This window comes from Odontesthes bonariensis, chromosome 2 (assembly GCF_027942865.1).
Source record: "Odontesthes bonariensis isolate fOdoBon6 chromosome 2, fOdoBon6.hap1, whole genome shotgun sequence".
In the NCBI taxonomy this organism is placed as follows: Eukaryota; Metazoa; Chordata; class Actinopteri; order Atheriniformes; family Atherinopsidae; genus Odontesthes; species Odontesthes bonariensis.
The window spans coordinates 46771279-46790067 of NC_134507.1; positions in this window are offsets into that span (position 1 = coordinate 46771279).

The following is an 18789-nucleotide window of genomic DNA, read 5'->3' on the forward strand; positions in this document are numbered from 1 at the left end:
GTAACTGCACATCTATTTTTGTAGAATTGCAAGGCTGCCACATGCAGGTGGAAGGAGAGCTATACTCACTCGTGAACAAGAGGAAATTATAGTTGGCATGGTCCTTCAAAACAATCTAATATGACTCAGAGAAATCCAGGAACGAGTAATAGAAGACAACACAAACTTCCAGGGAATCAACAGTGTGAGCATTTCCACAATTGACCGTGTCCTCCAGCGTAACAGGGTGCGAATGAAACAAGTATACAGACCAGAGTAAATGGTCTGTATACTTTTTATATATATATATATATATATATATACACACACACACACACACACACACACACACACACACACACACACAACCCTACACCAGAGTAAATCTACTGCAAGCGATTTAGCCTGTGGTGATATAGGTGAGGAACCATGTCAGGGCTGGATACGGCACACAAGAGGCTTCTTCCCTCGTTGTCTCAGGAGGGAAAAGATTGCTTGTGATGTTGATGAGGTGCTCTGGCCTGACCCAGCCCAAAGACAGGATGAAGCACATTGATTATGTTTACTCCTTTTGATTTTGTATTATATTTAATATTGTATACTGTAGTACAATGAACACAACTTTACGTTCATCAAAAAAAATGACAGAAAAATTTCCAGAGCCGTACGGCTCCGGTATTTACTGGCACTACTTCTCACCCGTGGAGATAAAAGCCAAGAATGTGAATGTAACATGTACGCTATGCCCAGGTACATGCGCGTAATTTGCACGGGGGTTACGGGGGTCATGACCCCCTCAAAAATCAGATCCAGCTAATATAACCCCCGGAATATCATCAAATCAAATCATCAAAAAATATCATAAAATTCTGAATGAATAACTTTTGTTTGTTTTCTTTATTCATTCATTTCATTTCAAGATAGTATCATGTTTTAAATAATCTGTAATGTAACCCCCCCCCCCAAACCGACTACTTGGTATTACCCAACCCAATTTCTCTACCGAAAGTTTGTTTATGCGCAGCCGCTGGACCTGGTGAGTGGTGCCAGAGGGTGCCAGGGATCACTGTGTGGAACCAATGTCACTGAACTGTATCTTAAGTTGCTGTTTGCTCCAAAACAGTCACACTTTTTTGGGGTTTGTTGTGCTAAGAGGTGGATTAACGAGAGTTAAATTGATGGAAAAGGGCTGTGACGGCTGCTCAGAAAGTTCACAAAGCTAGTGCAAAAATCTTGAATGTTGTCTTGCACATACCAAGACGTTCACCTCATGTGTTCCTTATATGTGATCCTGCAAGGCGAAACCAGTTGCTTTGGTAAAATTTACAAAACTAAGTTATTGTGCTCACATGAACGGCCATAAACTAAGCTTTCCAACGATATGTATATTGAGGCTATTGCTATCGCTAAGATAACTGCATCCAAAGTTGGCATGGTTCTCCTGTCAGGATAATGCTAGAAGAGAAGAAAATCACCTTTTTAAGCGGCGTTGACAACTGGAATGACTGCTAATGTGTTAAATCTTCACCGGGCTTAACAGTCAAAACATATGTTTTTCCGTGAAATTTGTTCAACCTGCCCAGTTTTCCAGTCGTTTCAGTAATATATTGTGGTCAACTGTATCAAATGCAGCACTGAGATCTAGTAGAACTAAGACTGACATTTTCCCACCGTCTGTATTCAGACATATGTTGTTAAACTCTTTGTCAGAGCAGTCTCAGTGCTGTGGTGCTGTCTGAAAGTTGACTGGAAGGTGTCATAGCAGTTGTTTTGTTTTAAAAAGTAATTAAGTGGTTGAAAAACCGTTTTTTCAATGATCTTACTTAAAAATGGGAGATTTGAGATAGGCTTGTAGTTGTTCATTTGTGTCTTGTCAAGATTGTCCTTTTTCAGCAGGGGTTTGATTACAGCTGTTTTTAGTGGCTCTGGAAACACACCCGACATTAAAGACAAGTTCACCATCAGTAACAGGTCTGACTCCTTTAATAATATTATTATTAATTTATAGCAATCTTAATGTGATAGTAAGTGGGCAATATGTGAAATCAGTTCCGAATAAAGGTGCAAGCTGCACTCCAGTGTGCCACCCTGTATTGTGTGATGTATCGAGAGTTGCATTGTGCATAATACATTTGCTGCATGTAGGTGCCAATACAGTGATGAAATTGATTAATCTTGTCATCTGCCAATGTTGGCTAGTGCTTAAACACTGAATTTAACTACTGTGTCGTTATGGCATAAATAGTGAAGTGAACAGCTGCATTTACGTTAAGTAGCCTAAATCAGTAAAAGTATCACAATGTATTTCTAACACAGGAATGGCAAATTAGCGAGCAAGAAAATGATTAACTAAATAAATAAATAAATATGCTGCGAGTTTAACCCCCCCAATGGTAGACCCAAAGTTACGCCCTTGCCCAGGTAAAAAAACTTTATCCACGTCTACCTCAAGTAACTCAAATCTAATAAAGCACCTTACATCAACACATGCGAATATGAAGCACTTGTTGCTTCTGCAGCTGCTAACCCAACCCCAAGCCCAAATGCAGCTAGCGTGAGCCCCAGGGAAGGAGGCGGAGCCACTCGAAAACAAACAACACTCGATTTTTCTGGTCAGAATTTATTAATTAATTTATTTCTATGCATCATATGGCAGGCTGCAATCTATTGAGTTCAAATAAATACCGAATGTTCTAAATTACTGTATATAGTGTTTTTATATCTTCTATATAGGGAGTATAGGGAAATATTCACTGAGTCCATTTTTTTTTCCTTTAGCACAAGTTTCTTGTGTTTACCTTGAATGAATTCAATCAGTTAATATAAACATATTTGATGTTAAAGATGTTATAGAACGTAACAGCGTTATAGAACACAAAAAATAACGGCACAGTTACTTTGCTGAGTAACTAATTACTTTTACAATGTGGTAACTGAGTTACTAACTCAATTACTTTTTGGGAGCAGTAACTAGTAACTATAACTAATTACTTTTTAAAAGTAACTTGACCAATACTGATTATAAGTGTCTTTACAGAGTCTTGGAAAAGACACAGTATCATTTAGCTTTAAGTTGGAGGTAGCAGTTTTTTCACCCTTTCCTTTGGAGGTAAATGTGGACTTCTTGCCACTGGATTCCATTGGGAGTGTTTCATGAAGTCCCATTTCAGTTTCTAAGGCAAAAATCCTTTCTTGCAGCACACAAATTTCTTGTTGATATATCCGACAGCTTTCACTGGGAGACTTTGTTTGGATTACTCCTTCGGGCATGTTGAGAGGATTGTACTTGATGGCTCATCAGATAAGTTGGAAAAAGAATAAAAATGATTCAAAAAGTCTTGGTTCACTTAAAAGAAAAATAATTTAAAAGCGAATAAAGCAGTAAGCAGCAGGATGAAGCAGAGACACGTCTGCATTCTCAGGCCTGTGGTGAGGGCCTTCACCACGCCCCTTACCACAGGCCTGGGACCCACCTGCTGCATCTACACCCTCCAAAGATGTTTCACCATCGTTCTCTTCTCCACCGTCACCCAGGAGATTTCCTGATCACCTTGAAAGCTTGGTGAAATCGGGGATAAAAAAGGTTCCTCTCACGCCAAACATGGCAAGATCAAGAATTCTATCCTGAAAGAAGCATCGAGCCCCTCTCCCTCCCCAGCCTACTCCACCGACCAAAGCCCCCCCAGCTTGGTCAATGCTGTTGTCTAGGACGCTAAGGGCCTCTGTGTTGGTAAACACCATCTCAACCAGAGGTCCAAGGATGGAGTGAAGAGAGGGACAATCAGACTGTCCAATCAGAGAAATCTTATCCATATCCCTTGCAAGAACACAGCGTCCAGTTTAACTATAACTAATCTCAAACACGCAGTACTCAATGTCAGATCTTTAAGTAACAAATCATTCCTGATAAATAGTTTTATTTCCTCTCATAATCTTGATTTTATGTTTTTAACTGAGACATGGCTCGACAAAAACACAGCAAATGCAGTCCTGATTGAGTCTAGTCCACCTCACTTCAATGTTGTGTCTGAAACACGAGAAAACCAGAGGGGTGGGGGTGTTTGTGCCATGTTCAGGGACAATATACCCATCCACAAGCTGTCATGTTTTTTTTTCATCATTTGAGTATGTGTCATTCAAAATGGAGATACAACAATCTTCCATACTTTATATCACCATTTACAAACCACCACAGAATAGTTTTATTGATGATTTTACTAAACTCCTTTCAATTGTGTGCACTGCTTTTTGTCTGTTATACCCAAAACACCAGCTGGGTCTGCAATTGTTCGGGGAAGACTCATAAATGACAGAACAGGGACACAGTTTGTAGAAATGATTAGGTTTGAGAACACCCCGTGTTCTGATGTTGATGATCTGTTGAACTCTTACACATCAAGTCTCTTAAATGTTTTGGATACCATTGCTCCTGTCAAGGTTAGAAGGGTTCAAAGTAGGCAAAGGGCGCCATGGAGGAAAGAAGAGTCGGTCAGGGCACAAAAAAGGGAGTGCCGGAGAGCCGAACGGAAACGGCGCAGGTCAAAGCTCCAGGTTCATTATGAGACTTACAAAGAAAAGCTATGTCTGTTCAACCAGACTTTGCGTAGAACGAGGGAGAGTTATTTTTCTGAAATAATCAAAAACTGCAGTAACAACTCATGTCCTGTTTGCTACAGTAAACAGATTAACAAACCCTCCAGTTTCACTACCTATAAAACTCATTTCTACTTCAATTCAATTCAGTTTTATTTATATAGCGCCAAATTACAACAAATGTCATCTCGAGGCACTTAAATAGTAAAGTCCAATTAAACCCAATTGGAATTAAATTCATTGTAATCATAATTAATTTAAAAACAATCCAATTTATTCATATAGAGCAAATTCAAAAACAATTTCCTAGCTAAGGAAACCAACAGATTGCACTGAAACTTGTCTTCAGTCCAATCTCCCGTCCTGAGCGTGCCTGAGGCGACTGTGGAGAGAAACGACTCTCTTTGAACAGGAAGAAACCTCTGGCAGAACCAGAACCAGGAAGGGTGGCCATCAGAACCAGGAAGGGTGGCCATCAGAACCAGGAAGGGTGGCCATCAGAACCAGGAAGGGTGGCCATCAGAACCAGGAAGGGTGGCCATCAGAACCAGGAAGGGTGGCCATCCGCCTCCACCAGCTGTGTCAGAAAGACAGACGAGAGACCCAGATGCGTCACTTATCACAGTTTATTTTAGGGTTCAGGGGGAGAGGAAGTTGGGAGGTTGAATCCGGGGCCTGTGTGTGTGCGTTCCCCAGTGGCTGAGAAGAGTACTGTGGCGCCGGTGGTGGAGGGTCCGAGCCCTCTGGGTCCTGGGGGGAACACACACACAACAGGAAAGATCAGGCAGGGCAGCAGCACAGTTCAGGTAAATCCAAATTCTTAGTCGCAAGGCAGAAGGCAGGTCAGAATTACCGTGGCTGGAGATCAGGGTGGGTTTCAGACAGAAGACAGGTCAGGTTTTCTGGGACGGTAGACGAGTCGAGGGCACGGGTTCAGGCACGGGTTCAGGCACGGGTTCAGGTTCGGAGCCAGATGAGAAGTAGCCAGCAAACAGTGTTACTTGCAGACGATCTGACAGCGAGGCACTGGGGGGAACTGAGGTTTATATGGACAGAGAAAGGCAGCAGGTGACAAGAGCCAGCCAATGATAGCCACAGATTGTTAACGACGGTCAATTAAAGACAATAGGCAGCAGAGTAATGCTCGTTAAGTGGCAGCAGGTGAGCCTGATAGAGTGGAAAATTACCAGTTGGGAGAGAGAGTTGCAGAACCATGACAAGCTGGGGTTTGAGAAGACAGAAAAGAGGGGACAACAAACACTGTAACACCATTCAAAGGATACCTGTTGGAACAGGGAAACACGAGTTAATGACCACAATAATGTCACATGTACATAATATCATTTGAGAAATGAAACAGGGAAAAAGAGAATAAAGTGAGGAAAGGTGGGACAGATGAGGCCCCCCAGCAGGCTAGGCCTATAGCAGCTTAACTATGGGATGTTTCAGGATCACCTGAGCCATCCCTAACTATAAGCTTTATCAGAAAGGAAAGTTTTAAGCCTGGTCTTAAAAGTGGAAAGGGTGTCTGCTTCCTGAAGCCAAACTGGCAGCTGGTTCCACAGAGAGGGGCCTGATAACTGAAGGCTCTGCCTCCCATATGATGGAGCTAGGTCATTAAGAGCTTTATATGTGAGGAGAAGAATCTTAAATTCTATTCTGAATTTAACAGGGAGCCAATGAAGAGAAGCTAAAACTGGAGAAATATGATCTCTGCTGTTAGTTCTCATCAAAACTCTGGCTGCAGCATTTTGGATCAGCTGAAGGCTTTTCAGAGAATATGTGGGACAGCCCAATAATAAAGAATTACAGCAGTCCAATCCTGAAGTAACAAATGCATGGAGCAGTTTTTCTGCATCACTCTGAGACAAGATGTTCCTGATTTTAACAATATTACGAAGATGAAAGAAGGCAGTCCTAGAAACCTGTTTTATATGTGAGTCAGAGGACAGATTCTGGTCAGAAATAACTCCAAGGTTCCTCACTGTAGAACTCGAAGCCAAGGAAATACCATCTAGAGTAACTATATAGGTAGATAATTTCTCCCTGAAACGCTCAGGTCCAGAGGTAACGACTTCAGTTTTGTCTGAATTTAGAAGCAGACAGTTCTGAGTCATCCAGGTCTTTATGTCTTTAAGACATGCTTGTAGTCTGACCAACCTATTGGGTTCATCTGGTTTTATAGATAAGTACTGCTGAGTATCATCAGCATAGCAATGGAAATTTATGCCATGCTGTCTAATAATGTTACCTAATGGAAGCATGTATAAAGTGAAAAGAATCGGTCCAAGCACAGAACCCTGAGGAACTCCATGACTTACTCTGGTGTGTGAGGAAGATTCTTCATTTACAAGAATGAAGAAGCCCGAAATATGCATCCCCATTCGTGGGACCAGCAGGGGATGCATATTTTGACCTTTGCCAAAATATGCATCCCCTGCTGGTCCTGCTTTAAAGAGTCTGGAATGGAATGATATAACTACATCATAAATTTGTTGATCTGATTGAATTAAAAGGATGTGAATTTAAACAAGTCCAAAATTGTCTCTAAAATTAAAATAATCAGATTTCATATTTTTAGGTTTATTTTTATATTATTTCATCTGGGCTATACTGAGTAAACATATTCATAGAAAATGTCTCCAACCGTCTTACTAGAAAAGTGTGAGTCACGGCCCTTACTTTGAAATATTTGTACAATAATATAATAATAGGTGAAAGAGATGCTCTAATCTGTACAATTGTTGGATTATCATAAGTGTACATGTGTTATTCATCTACATGAACAAAAATGAGAAAAAAGATGAACCAGTGAAATAACATTGTCAGCTCAATATTATCACTGTAACTTTATCGGATAAATGCAATAATCCACACGTGAACCGGTTTACGCGCGCTCCAGTGAATGGGGATTCACCTCTCGGCATAACACCTAACCCTAACCCACCATAACCCTAACCCATAACACCTAACCCTAACCCACCATAACCCTAACCCATAACACCTAACCCTAACCCACCATAACCCTAACCCATAACACCGGCGCTGGGGCACCGCCCTCCCTGATAAGAGGAGGGGAAAAGTAAAAATTATTTTTACAAATTCAGTTAAAAATGTCGGTTTACACATTAGGCAAGGCAAGGCATCTTTATTTATATAGCGCATTTCATACCACAGGCAACTCAATGTGCTTTACATAAAGACAAGACATTTAAAAGAACAGCATAATGCAGCAATTTAAAGAGAAATAAAAATGAAAAACACAGTTAAAAGCAATCAAAGAAGAGGGGAAAAAGAAAGATATAAACTCAACCATACGCACACCGAAAGAGAAATGTTTTTAACCTGGATTTAAAAGTGCTTCCAGTTGGGGCTGATTTCAGGTCTGCTGGTAGTTTGTTCCAGTTGTGTGCAGCATAACAGCTAAAAGCTGCTTCACCGGGTCCAGTCTGAACTCTGGGCTCCACTATCTGACCTGAGTCAGCAGATCTCAGAGCTCTGCTGGGTTTATACTCTACCAGCATGTCATTCATGTATTCTGGACCTAAACCATTCTGTGATTTGTAGACGAGTAGCAGAGCTTTAAAATCTATTCTGTATCTGACCGGGAGCCAATGTAAAGACTTGAGAACTGGGGTGATGTGATGTGATCTCTTTGTTCTGGTTAAAACTCGGGCTGCAGCGTTCTGAATGAGCTGCAGCTGTTTGAGACTCTTTTGGGGGAGTCCAGTCAGAAGACCGTTACAGTAGTCAAGTCTGCTGGAGATGAAAGCATGAATCAGCTTCTCCTGATCTGTTTGGGACATGAAACCCTTTATTTTGGATATGTCCTTAAGTTGATAAAAGGCTGATTTGGTGACTGATTTGATATGATTGTTGAAGGTCAGATCTGAGTCTATCAGCACGCCGAGGTTCCGGACTTGGTCTTTAGTTTCTAGAGACAGTGACTCAAGATGTTTACTGACAGCAAACCTCTTCTCTTTGTTGCCAAACACAATGACCTCAGTTTTTTCTTGATGTAATTGAAGGAAATTTTGGTTCATCCACTTTTTGACTTGCTCTAAGCCAGGCATCACCAAATGGCGGACCGCGGTCCGGATCCGGACCGAGTAATGGTTCTGTCCGGACCCGTGACCAATGGTAAATTCACGAGATTAAGTCATTTTCATGACGCATTATTTTGGACGGTCGTGGCTAATTGACAGCGGGCGCTGCTACTCCAGTTAATACGACAATAGCTTCATTCAGTTGAGCCAATAAAATCGTCAGTTTAACCAGTGCATCACAGTAGAACAAGAAGCAGAGAAGAAGAGTTACGTTAAGAGACACTACCGAGGTAACATGCAGACATCCCAAGTCTCCCGGAAGCTCCGGGAGTCTCCCTGATATTGATAGTTAATCACGGATGCCCGCGAGTCGGATAAAATATCCCGGATTTTAGACTATTCGAGGGAGTTTTTTTTTTTTTTTTTTTTTCAATGCGAGTGAGAGCATGCAGGCAACACAATAACTCGTGCACCATGCGCGTTTCGACTGCGCAGGCACGAGAGAGAGGGGTGTGGGGAGAGGTGTGAAACCTGTGCGTATGTGTCCAAAGCGGTGCTCTGTTCAACGAGCGCTCAGGGCGACTGCTTGTCAGAGGGCGCGCTGATTGGTTTAGTCAGCAAAATAAGCCAATAACGTTCAGTGTGGGAGGGCTTCGATTTACTCTCTGACAGTCACCTAAGTTACCACTCAAAACTGTGCATCCTGCCAAATGGCAGAGGGTGAATCCTCGAGTAAAAAACGAAAATATAAGACTCATTTTACAGCAGAATATACTAAAGTATACCCATGTGTAGAGAAGGTGAAGAATGATGACACCGTGGCGGGGTGCACTGTATGCAGCAGTGACTTCAGTATTGCCCACGGCGGACTTAATGACTGTAAAACATGTGGAGGTAAGTGAACGCGCCATCATCTGCATTTTATTACTGTAGGTTAAATGCTATATATGTTATAAAATGTTATAAAATAAAGCAAAACGTATCAAATACTTATTTAAAGTATCAATACACATTTAGTTACTAAATTGTGTAGGCCTATATCTAACTAGCCAGCTACAGTATCTAACTATCTAAATCCAGCCTGTCTAAGCCTTTTAAAAAATCCCCAATTTAATATGTTGATAAATAGGCAAAATTAGAGACCCCCAAAATTAAATAGGCGCGGGGGGGGGGGGGTTCGATAAGAATCTCCCTGAAATGAGTTTTTGGAACTTGGGATGTCTGAACATGACTTGCTCCAAAAGGCGGAAAGTAGACGAAGAAAATCGTTGATTTAAAGATGACTGGACGGAGAAATTTATGTTCGTTCTTCCGGCGAACAGTTCAAAACCAGTGTGCCTCATATGCTCCGAAAATGTGGCATTAATTAAAAGCGGCAACGTGAAGCACCACTACCAAACAAAGCACAGCTCTTTTGAGCAAAGTTATCCCCTGAAGTCCGAGCTGAGGGCACGCAAAATAACCGAACTGCAAGCCCAGTATGACAGGTCTACCCGACTCATCACACATACATTTACAGCCCAGCAACGTGCAAACGAAAGTTCCTTAAAAGTAGCGTGGCAACATAAAAAAACATTTAGTGATGGGACCATTGTGAAAGAGTGCTTAAACGGCGTTGCTGAGACATTATTTGAGGGAAAACAAAAAGACGAGATGTGTGAAAAAATCAAACAAATCCCGATGTCAGCTACAACAGCAACCAGAAAGTCAAAAATATTAGCAGATGATGTACTGGCACAGCTTGATGCAGCTATTCAGAGTGCACCATGCCTGTCTTTGGCCATTGATGAGTCTACAGATGTTACTGACAATGCCCAGCTTTTGGTGTATGTGAGATTTTTTCACAAAGATAAGAAGGAGCTCTGTGAGGACCTGCTGGGTCTAATGCCCCTTGAAACACACAAGAGGAGAGGACATATATGCAGCAATAAAAGAGATGCTGAGAAAGAGGGGCATCGATATGAAGCGGGTTGTCTCGGTCACCACAGATGGTGGAAAAGAGAAGGGGGCTGTGCCCCGGATGAAAGAGGACAACCCAGATCTTATTGCTTATCACTGTCTCATCCATCAGACTGTTCTGTGTGCCACTCTATCAGAACAATTTGCTGAAATAATGAACACGGTGATGAAACTCATCAACTTCCTGAGGGCATCCTCATCCCTTCAGCATCGCCTCCTGAGAGAATTCCTGGAAGATGTTGAGTCAAAGGCTAATGACCTGCTACTGCACAACAATGTGAGGTGGCTGAGTAAAGGCAATGCACTGGGACGTTTCTGGTCTGTTCGAAAAGAAATAGCAGCTTTCTTAGAGCAGGTCAAGAGTCAGAGAGCAACACAGTTTTGGATTTTTCTGCAAGATGAGCACAAGATGGAGATGGTGGCCTTTTTGGTTGACATTACATCGCATCTTAATGAGCTCAATTTAAAGCTACAGGGCCAAAACAATTCAGTTGCTGATTTGATGACAGCTGTTCGCCCTTTCCAGAGGAAGCTGGACATTTTCAAAGAAGATCTTGAAGGAGAGTGTGAACACTTCCCAAAACTACAGGAACAGATTCAGGGTGAGATGTTTCTCCCTATGTTGACTTCATTAACAAGCTGATTAGAAATTTCAGTAACAGGTACAACAGCTTCTACCTTGGGCAGCAGCTCCTCCTGCTTATTCAGAATCCTTTCCTCATCAGAGAAGTCAGAGGATTTTCCAAGGAGGCGACTCAGACATACAAGTGGGCACAGGGCCATTTCTAGCTTTGTGGGGGCCCTAAGCAAGATGCCGTTTGGGGGCCCCCTAGTTTGTCAAACTACAATGAAGAGATTCCTAACCATTTAGATGGAACACTAAGATCTATTACACTTTATGAGCAAAACAGGCTGGAGTTTAAATTAAACATCTTAAGTTGAACCACTCAGGCAAGTTAAACTAATAAGAATATATAATAATAAATAAAAGATTTTGAGTTTTTTTTAAATATTAAACTGTAATGTACAGCGTCCCTTTAAAGATTGTACCCAATTACAAAGTAGATTGATAGTGTTGTGGAGAAAATAGAGTCGAATCACGCGTCGGTCAGCCGTCCATTGGGGAGTTTATTGAACAAACTGTCACAGCAAATATGCATACAGAATGTACAAAATGTCCGCCGTCTTCCTTCTGTGAACTCTCTTTATGCTGGTCCTTATCAAAACAAGCGTACGTGGCACTCTCTGGAGGTGCCTAATGTTAAACAACTCATTCTAACTATCAACAATATTCTGAACCAGTCAGCAAGGCACACGATGTAACTAGGCCAGAAGTCATGAGGATGTCATGACATCCTTCTCCCACATAGTCCCCCCTGAAATCACTTATCAGTGATTTAACAAAGAAATAATCTAAAATGAAAGAAAATCATCCCACATAGTTAATTAAGAATTAATTTACATAATCAACACCAAATTATTCTAATAATTCTACAATATCAATCATTATGATTAAATTAAATTAAACGATATTGAATTCAACAACAATACAAATTTTAACATTGCCATCACACCTGTCCACTGTTCGCAGTGCATAGGTGCGAAAAACCCACCGGCTGCTACTTTCGTAACTCATGTTCTTATCTTGGGAAAACTCACCTACGGCCCCACCCCACTTGGCGACCGACCACTTTACCAAGGTCGCACTCCGAACAGTTGACTTACACAACTGGCAATGGACACTTTAGTGATCAGTTCTGATTGATAATACACATAGACTGAATACACCACCATCAAATCAGTTAGTCACCGTTTTGTACCAAGTCCAATACACAAAATTATGGATTATCACACAACAAATAGTAATAAAATGCAATGTAATGCAGCTCTTCCAGTCCCGTCCCATCTCCCGTACTCTGATGTCGTCTGCTTCTGGCCGAACATCCGTCCGGCTGGGTCTGGAACTGCTAAGCTAACTCTGGGAGGAGAGGTCGCCAGTACGTCACTCCCAATCAAAGAGATCTTCAGCATCTCTTCTCCCTGTCAGACTATACTTGGTTCCACCCTCGAGGAAAGAATCTTGTGAACCGTCCGTTGATAACCTTCATTCGTTGACCCGCTCTCCCATGCGCTGGTCCTCAGACCCGGTCTCACATGGTCATCTGCCTCCTGGTTTGTTCCACTGTTCGTTTGAACATCACTTGCAGCAAACACCTTCTCAGAATGGGTATAATGCAACACACCAATAGGGAAACCATCCTCACTATCAACAATCCCGCTTTAACTGTCATCGCTCCCCCTTCTCCCAAACTCCCAAACAGACCAGTCCACCACCGTTCACCTCCACCAGCATCACACGTCAGCTCCTCTCTCCGTTCTCTGATCTTCTTCACGGCCGTTGTAAACGTCCCACCAGCTGCAGTGTTCCCGGGTATAAATGTACAACATTTTCCCCAACCATCTGGCACACACCATTTTCCCTTCTAATATCCATTCTAAACCTTGCCTGTTCTACCAAGCCATCATACTCGTCTCATGTAGTTGTTCTCCAAAGCCTGCAAACCCTTCACTCGTGTAGTTAAGAATTCTCTGTTGGTTGTAGTATATGTAATTAATCCACTCCCCATTTTGTTAATTGTGATCCACGGCAAAATAGACTCAAATCCAGCTGCGATCTCACTGCGTGCTTTGAACTCAAAAGGAATCCCTCCCGGCTGCCCTATTGCATCCAAGTAAACGTGCTTATCCCTGATGTAGTCATCACTAGAACTTTTAACTCTCCCTTTTTCCACATCCAAACCTCACATCTCGTTTACCTTGTCATACATTAACACAACCAATGTCTTCCTTCTCACCAGTGCCCAAAGACCTATCCACCTGTTGGGTAGCACATTTAACAAAACATCATCTCCACACATCCAGTAACTCTCAGCTACTGGGTGTGTCTGATCCCCAAAAAGATATAGAGTTAAAATGATCATTTCTATATTTTCACATAACTGATCCAAATAAATAAATCCTAATAAATATTGGTTTCATATTTGCGTGTGGAAACCAAGATAAAACCCATGCGACATTGCATTTAACAGTAGTATTACCTACGTGAGTTCCAAAAGCACTCAAACTCACCATCGTAATCTGCTCTATAATCAGTCGGCGGCCCATCCTGTGATGTACTAAGATTAAATTCAACACAAGAAGACTCCAATTTGTGGCCCTTCCTTATTTTGAAAACAATTATGTAATTTATTTGGCCCAAACATCAATCTGCACTTAATACCACACATAGGAAACAATAACCATTTATCCTCTTCCGATGTGAACCTACCTGCTCTGCATTCCCGCTGCCGGACCACTGCACCGTCCCTGAAGGTGTGTGGCTCTGGAACAACAACAGGCAACGCTCCTGGAGCGTCTGCACATATGAGACACTCCGTCGCTGTCAGTTCCCTCGTAGTGTCCCATGCCCATCTATACCACATATCCCTGCTGCCTTAACCCATCTTCCACAGTTACACTGTTTCCCTGACTCTACCTCTGCATGTACACTCCGTCTGTTCTTGGATTAACATGATTATTCTGTCCCGTAGTGCTAATGGTATCAAATCCCCCTAGACTTCCACGAGAAATCTTTCTATTCTTACAACCATTGTGAACAACTTCTTCTGACCCGATCTGACATGATCTTACCAGATTGCCCCTTGTCGTGATCCACACTTCCTCACACTTCCTCACACTTCCACCAACCTTTATTCCTACGTACTTACATTCAAGCTTAACAGATACCTCTTCACGACTAGCTCTAGTGTGTATTGCTGGCAAAGTTTGTGGCGTGGCATGGTCTGAGTGGGTGTGTACTGTTGCATCATACTCATCTGACCCAGGCTGGCTACTTCCCTGCGGGGTGGCTTCATCACGGGACCCTTCCAGCCTCTCCTGTTTGCGGGATCCCGTCCAACATCTCCAGGCCTCGTTCTCCTGAGCCCATGCTGTCGGCCAACCCCCACACCTGGATGCTCATAAGTGTCAGAAATCTCAACCTCTTCCTTTTGTTCATCCTTTGCCTCGGACTCAACTCCGAATGTGTCTTTAGACCGAACCTCAGTGCAGTGATTCAAATGGTACCATGTGTTGCTACCTTCCATTCGAACTGCTGTTGACGTTGCTCGCACCACTGCGTACGGTCCCTCTCGTCTTGGCTCGTGCCACTTCCTCCGGAACACTTTGATGTGCACCTGATCGCCTGGCACCACTGGCCTCTCAACCAGCTGTACGAGACCTGAGTCTCTGGACTCCTCCTGTACATAGATTGTTCTGTGGATTGCAGTTAATTGCTTCATATAGACTGTCCACTGTGTTCGCAACTGCTCAAGTGAGGGCCCTTTAAAGGGACCTCTCAACTGAGGTGCCGGCATGGGTCGACCCGTTAGCATTTTATGCGGTGTTAGTGCGTGACTCTATGAGTCTGCATACGAAAGCTCATTAGTGCAAGTGGCAAAGCATTTAGTTTAGTTTAGTCGAAGCACAGATTCAATTCAATTTCACTTTCCAGGTTCCATTGATCCTCTCAACCATCCCTTGACTCTGTGGATGATAAACGGCTCCACAGCGCTGCTTGACTCGCAGCTGCTGCAGAATGCCTCTTGCACTTTTCTAAACAACCTCTCAACCATTATTTGAGCTAATCTCTGATGGAATGACAAACAGATGAATCAATTCTCTTACGAAAAAAATTTACGACTATTTATCCAATATGTATGACCAATATCCTTGTGGTGGCGCGACCTCTGGCTCCAGTAACACCATTGGTGCCAAAACAGCAAGCTGGCACTTTGATGCTACTTTCGCTGCTTCATCAGCCGCGTTATTACCTTTACCGACCACTTTGTTACCTTTACGATTATATGACACTTTATCACTGCCAATTTTCAATTTTCATGACTGCAATCCGCTCCTTCATTTGGACCTCCTGTCGCACTGGACTTCCGTCTGACCTCCTGAACCCTCTCTGCTTCAAAACTGCTTCAAACAAATAGCAAATATCATGAGCATATGCAGAATCTGTGTACACATTCGTAACCTTACCTTTCACCAATCAACATGCTTCCGTTAATGCCTTCAGTTCAGCCGACTCTGCCGAACATGGCTGTTCACCCTTCTCAGCTTCCACCGTCACAAAGTTTTCCACCTTCCTGTTTCACAACTGCAAAACCTGCATGATTACCCAAATGATCTCAACACATGATCCATACACAACATAAGTGACGTCAGCCTGCACAAGTGGAGTTGCTTCTAAGTCAGGTCTCAGTTTAATGTATCTCACAGCTTCTGACACACGCTCATGTGGTTCTCCTTCAAACTCACGTGGAATGACATCTGCAGGTCCCGATGTAGTACACTTCTGTATTCTCACATCTGGACGTGTCAAAAGATGCACAACCTGCAAACATCCTACCTGAGTCACAACATACCTACTCTGATTTATTAGTTCTGAAATCTTATGGTGTCTATTGGAGACAGATAAGAAAAATGGCTTCTCATAGACTAATGTTGCCCGTTTTGGATGACTTTTGCTAATTTTGTTTCAAACTTTCAAAGTTTGTCCTCTCCAGTTGTACTTTCAACCTTTGAACTGTGGATTCTTCATGATTCCTTTCAGAGGAAGCTAATTTTATTGCACAATCTTCCCAAAAGAAGATCATACTTGTTTTATTTTAATTTTATTTATTTATTCATTTGTTATTTATTTATTTATTTTGGACATGGCGCTTTTCTTACTCCCTCCAAGTGGGATGGAGAGTGTAAGAGCCATTCTTTTGATTTATTGTTTTCATATAAGAGCTCCTGAAAATGTTTATGTTAAGATTTAGATTAAGATTTATATTTGAAGTTGGACCAAATTTTGTGTTTCAAGCTGGACACTAATTGCACCTTGTTAGTGTGGTGTCATAATTATTCCCTGTAGGTGGCAGCTGGACTGCTACTTAAGATGGTGTGGTGACGCGGCCCAGGGGCTGCAGGGGTGCAAGGCCAAACAGTCATTGACTTTGACAAATTATTTCCAGCATGTGGCGTAAAGCATTGCAGTAGCCTACATTTATGTTGTCCTTTTTCAGGTTAATTTGGCGACGTCTGTGTTCCTTTAAACGCGCACAACTTCAATGTTCCTTTCATCAATTTTCTTTCTTCTATCAATGCATGCATTCATTTAAAATAAAGTTCATGAAGTGTTCTTATTTTTCTCAGTCCAATAACATGCACAAAAGTCCGCGTTTCATTCCAGTAATGAGTTTCAGAAGCACATACCTCCGCAGGCTTTCCTTTGTTTGAATTGTTTGGCGCGTCGGCCTTCCTTTTCCTTCATGATTCACAATCCTCTTCAAAGTGCTCCAGTATTCCACAACGAAGTCCGTAGCAAAGTCATTGACTTAATGACTGAATTGGATACATTCGCTAATATGAGGAGTGTTGTTCAGAAACTCCCATATAAGTTGAGAGAGAAGTGGCGTGCAAAGGCATGTGATCTGCAACGCAAAGGCAGAGTCAAAATGGCCAATCTAGTTTCTTATGTTGAAGAACAAGCCAAAATCATGTCAGATCCTATATTTGGCAATATACAGGACAAAAGCCACGACCAAACAAAGAACAAATCACTGTCAAAACCCAAACCAAAAGGAAGCTTTGCAACTAATGTGAATGTGAAACCAAATCAAGCACAGAAAAGCCCAGATAGCCCATGTCTGTTCTGTAAAGGTGACCATGAACTGAAATCATGTGATGAATTGGAGAAAAAAGTGCACAAAGATAAGATCACATTTCTGAGACAAAATGGTGTCTGTTTTGGATGTTTAGTGAAAGCAGGGCATGTAAGCAAAGACTGCACAGTGCGTCTAAGCTGCTCTGTATGCAAGAAAAAACACCCAAGTGTGCTGCACATTAGGACAGATCAGTCTTCAGTGAAGCCTACCATCAGCAGTGGGCAGGTGTCACTCAGAGCTGGAGAGCATTCTGGGGCCGGTGACAGAGAGGGCAGTAGAGAATGTATGCTGTCTATTGTTCCAGTGAAGGTGAAGCACTGCAAAGGAAGTGAGGTGATAAATACTTACGCTTTTCTTGATCCTGGCAGCTCTTCAACCTTCTGTACAAAAAGTCTAGCCAACAAGCTGAACTTAACAGGGAGAAAAACCAACATCCTGCTCCGAACCATGTCACAGGAAAAGTCAGTGAGCGCAGACATCATCACAGGCCTGGAGGTGTCTGCAGTTGATAAATCCCACTTCATCACCTTGCCAGATGTGTACAGTCAAAGCAGAATGCCAGTTGACACAAATAACATTCCCAACAGTGATGACCTATCTAAATATACTTACCTCAGTAAAGTGAGCATTCCCAAAATCAAAGCTGATGTAGAACTGCTGATTGGCAGCAATGTTCCAAAAGCACTAGAGCCATGGGAAGTGGTCAACAGCCAAGCAGATGGGCCTTACGCAGTCAGAACCAAACTTGGATGGATCATTAATGGCCCTCTTAATGACAGTGGCAGCTCTAGCACTCTCAGTGCAACAGCAAATAGAATATCTGTGAAAAAATTGAATGACACATTAATACAACAATACAATCATGACTTTAACGAAAGCAAGGAAGACAAACCAGAAATGTCTGTGGAAGACAAAAAATTCATGGAAATAATGGAGGCATCTGTCTGTCTCAGGAATGGACATTACACAATGGACTTACCTTTCAGAAAGAAAAATGTAGTCATGCCAAATAACCACCAGGTGGCAGAGCAGCGTCTGGCCAGTCTAAAGAAAAAGTTCCAAAAGAATGAACAGTTCAAAACTGAGTATACCAACTTTCTCACAGATGTCATCAGCAAAGGACATGCAGAAATTGTTCCACAAGATGAACTGAAAAGAACTGATGGTCGAATTTCCTACATCCCACATCACGGGGTATACCACCCAAAGAAGGGCACCATTAGGGTGGTCTTTGATTGTGGTGCTACATTCCGTGGCACGTCTTTGAATGCAGAACTGTTGCAGGGTCCAGACCTAACAAGCTCTCTCTTTGGTGTTCTCACTAGGTTCCGACAAGAGCCTGCTGCCGTTATGACTGACATTCAGACAATGTTTCACCAGGTCCAAGTGTCAAAAGAGCACATTGACTACCTCAGATTCCTCTGGTGGCCTGATGGTGACACTAGTCAGCCTCC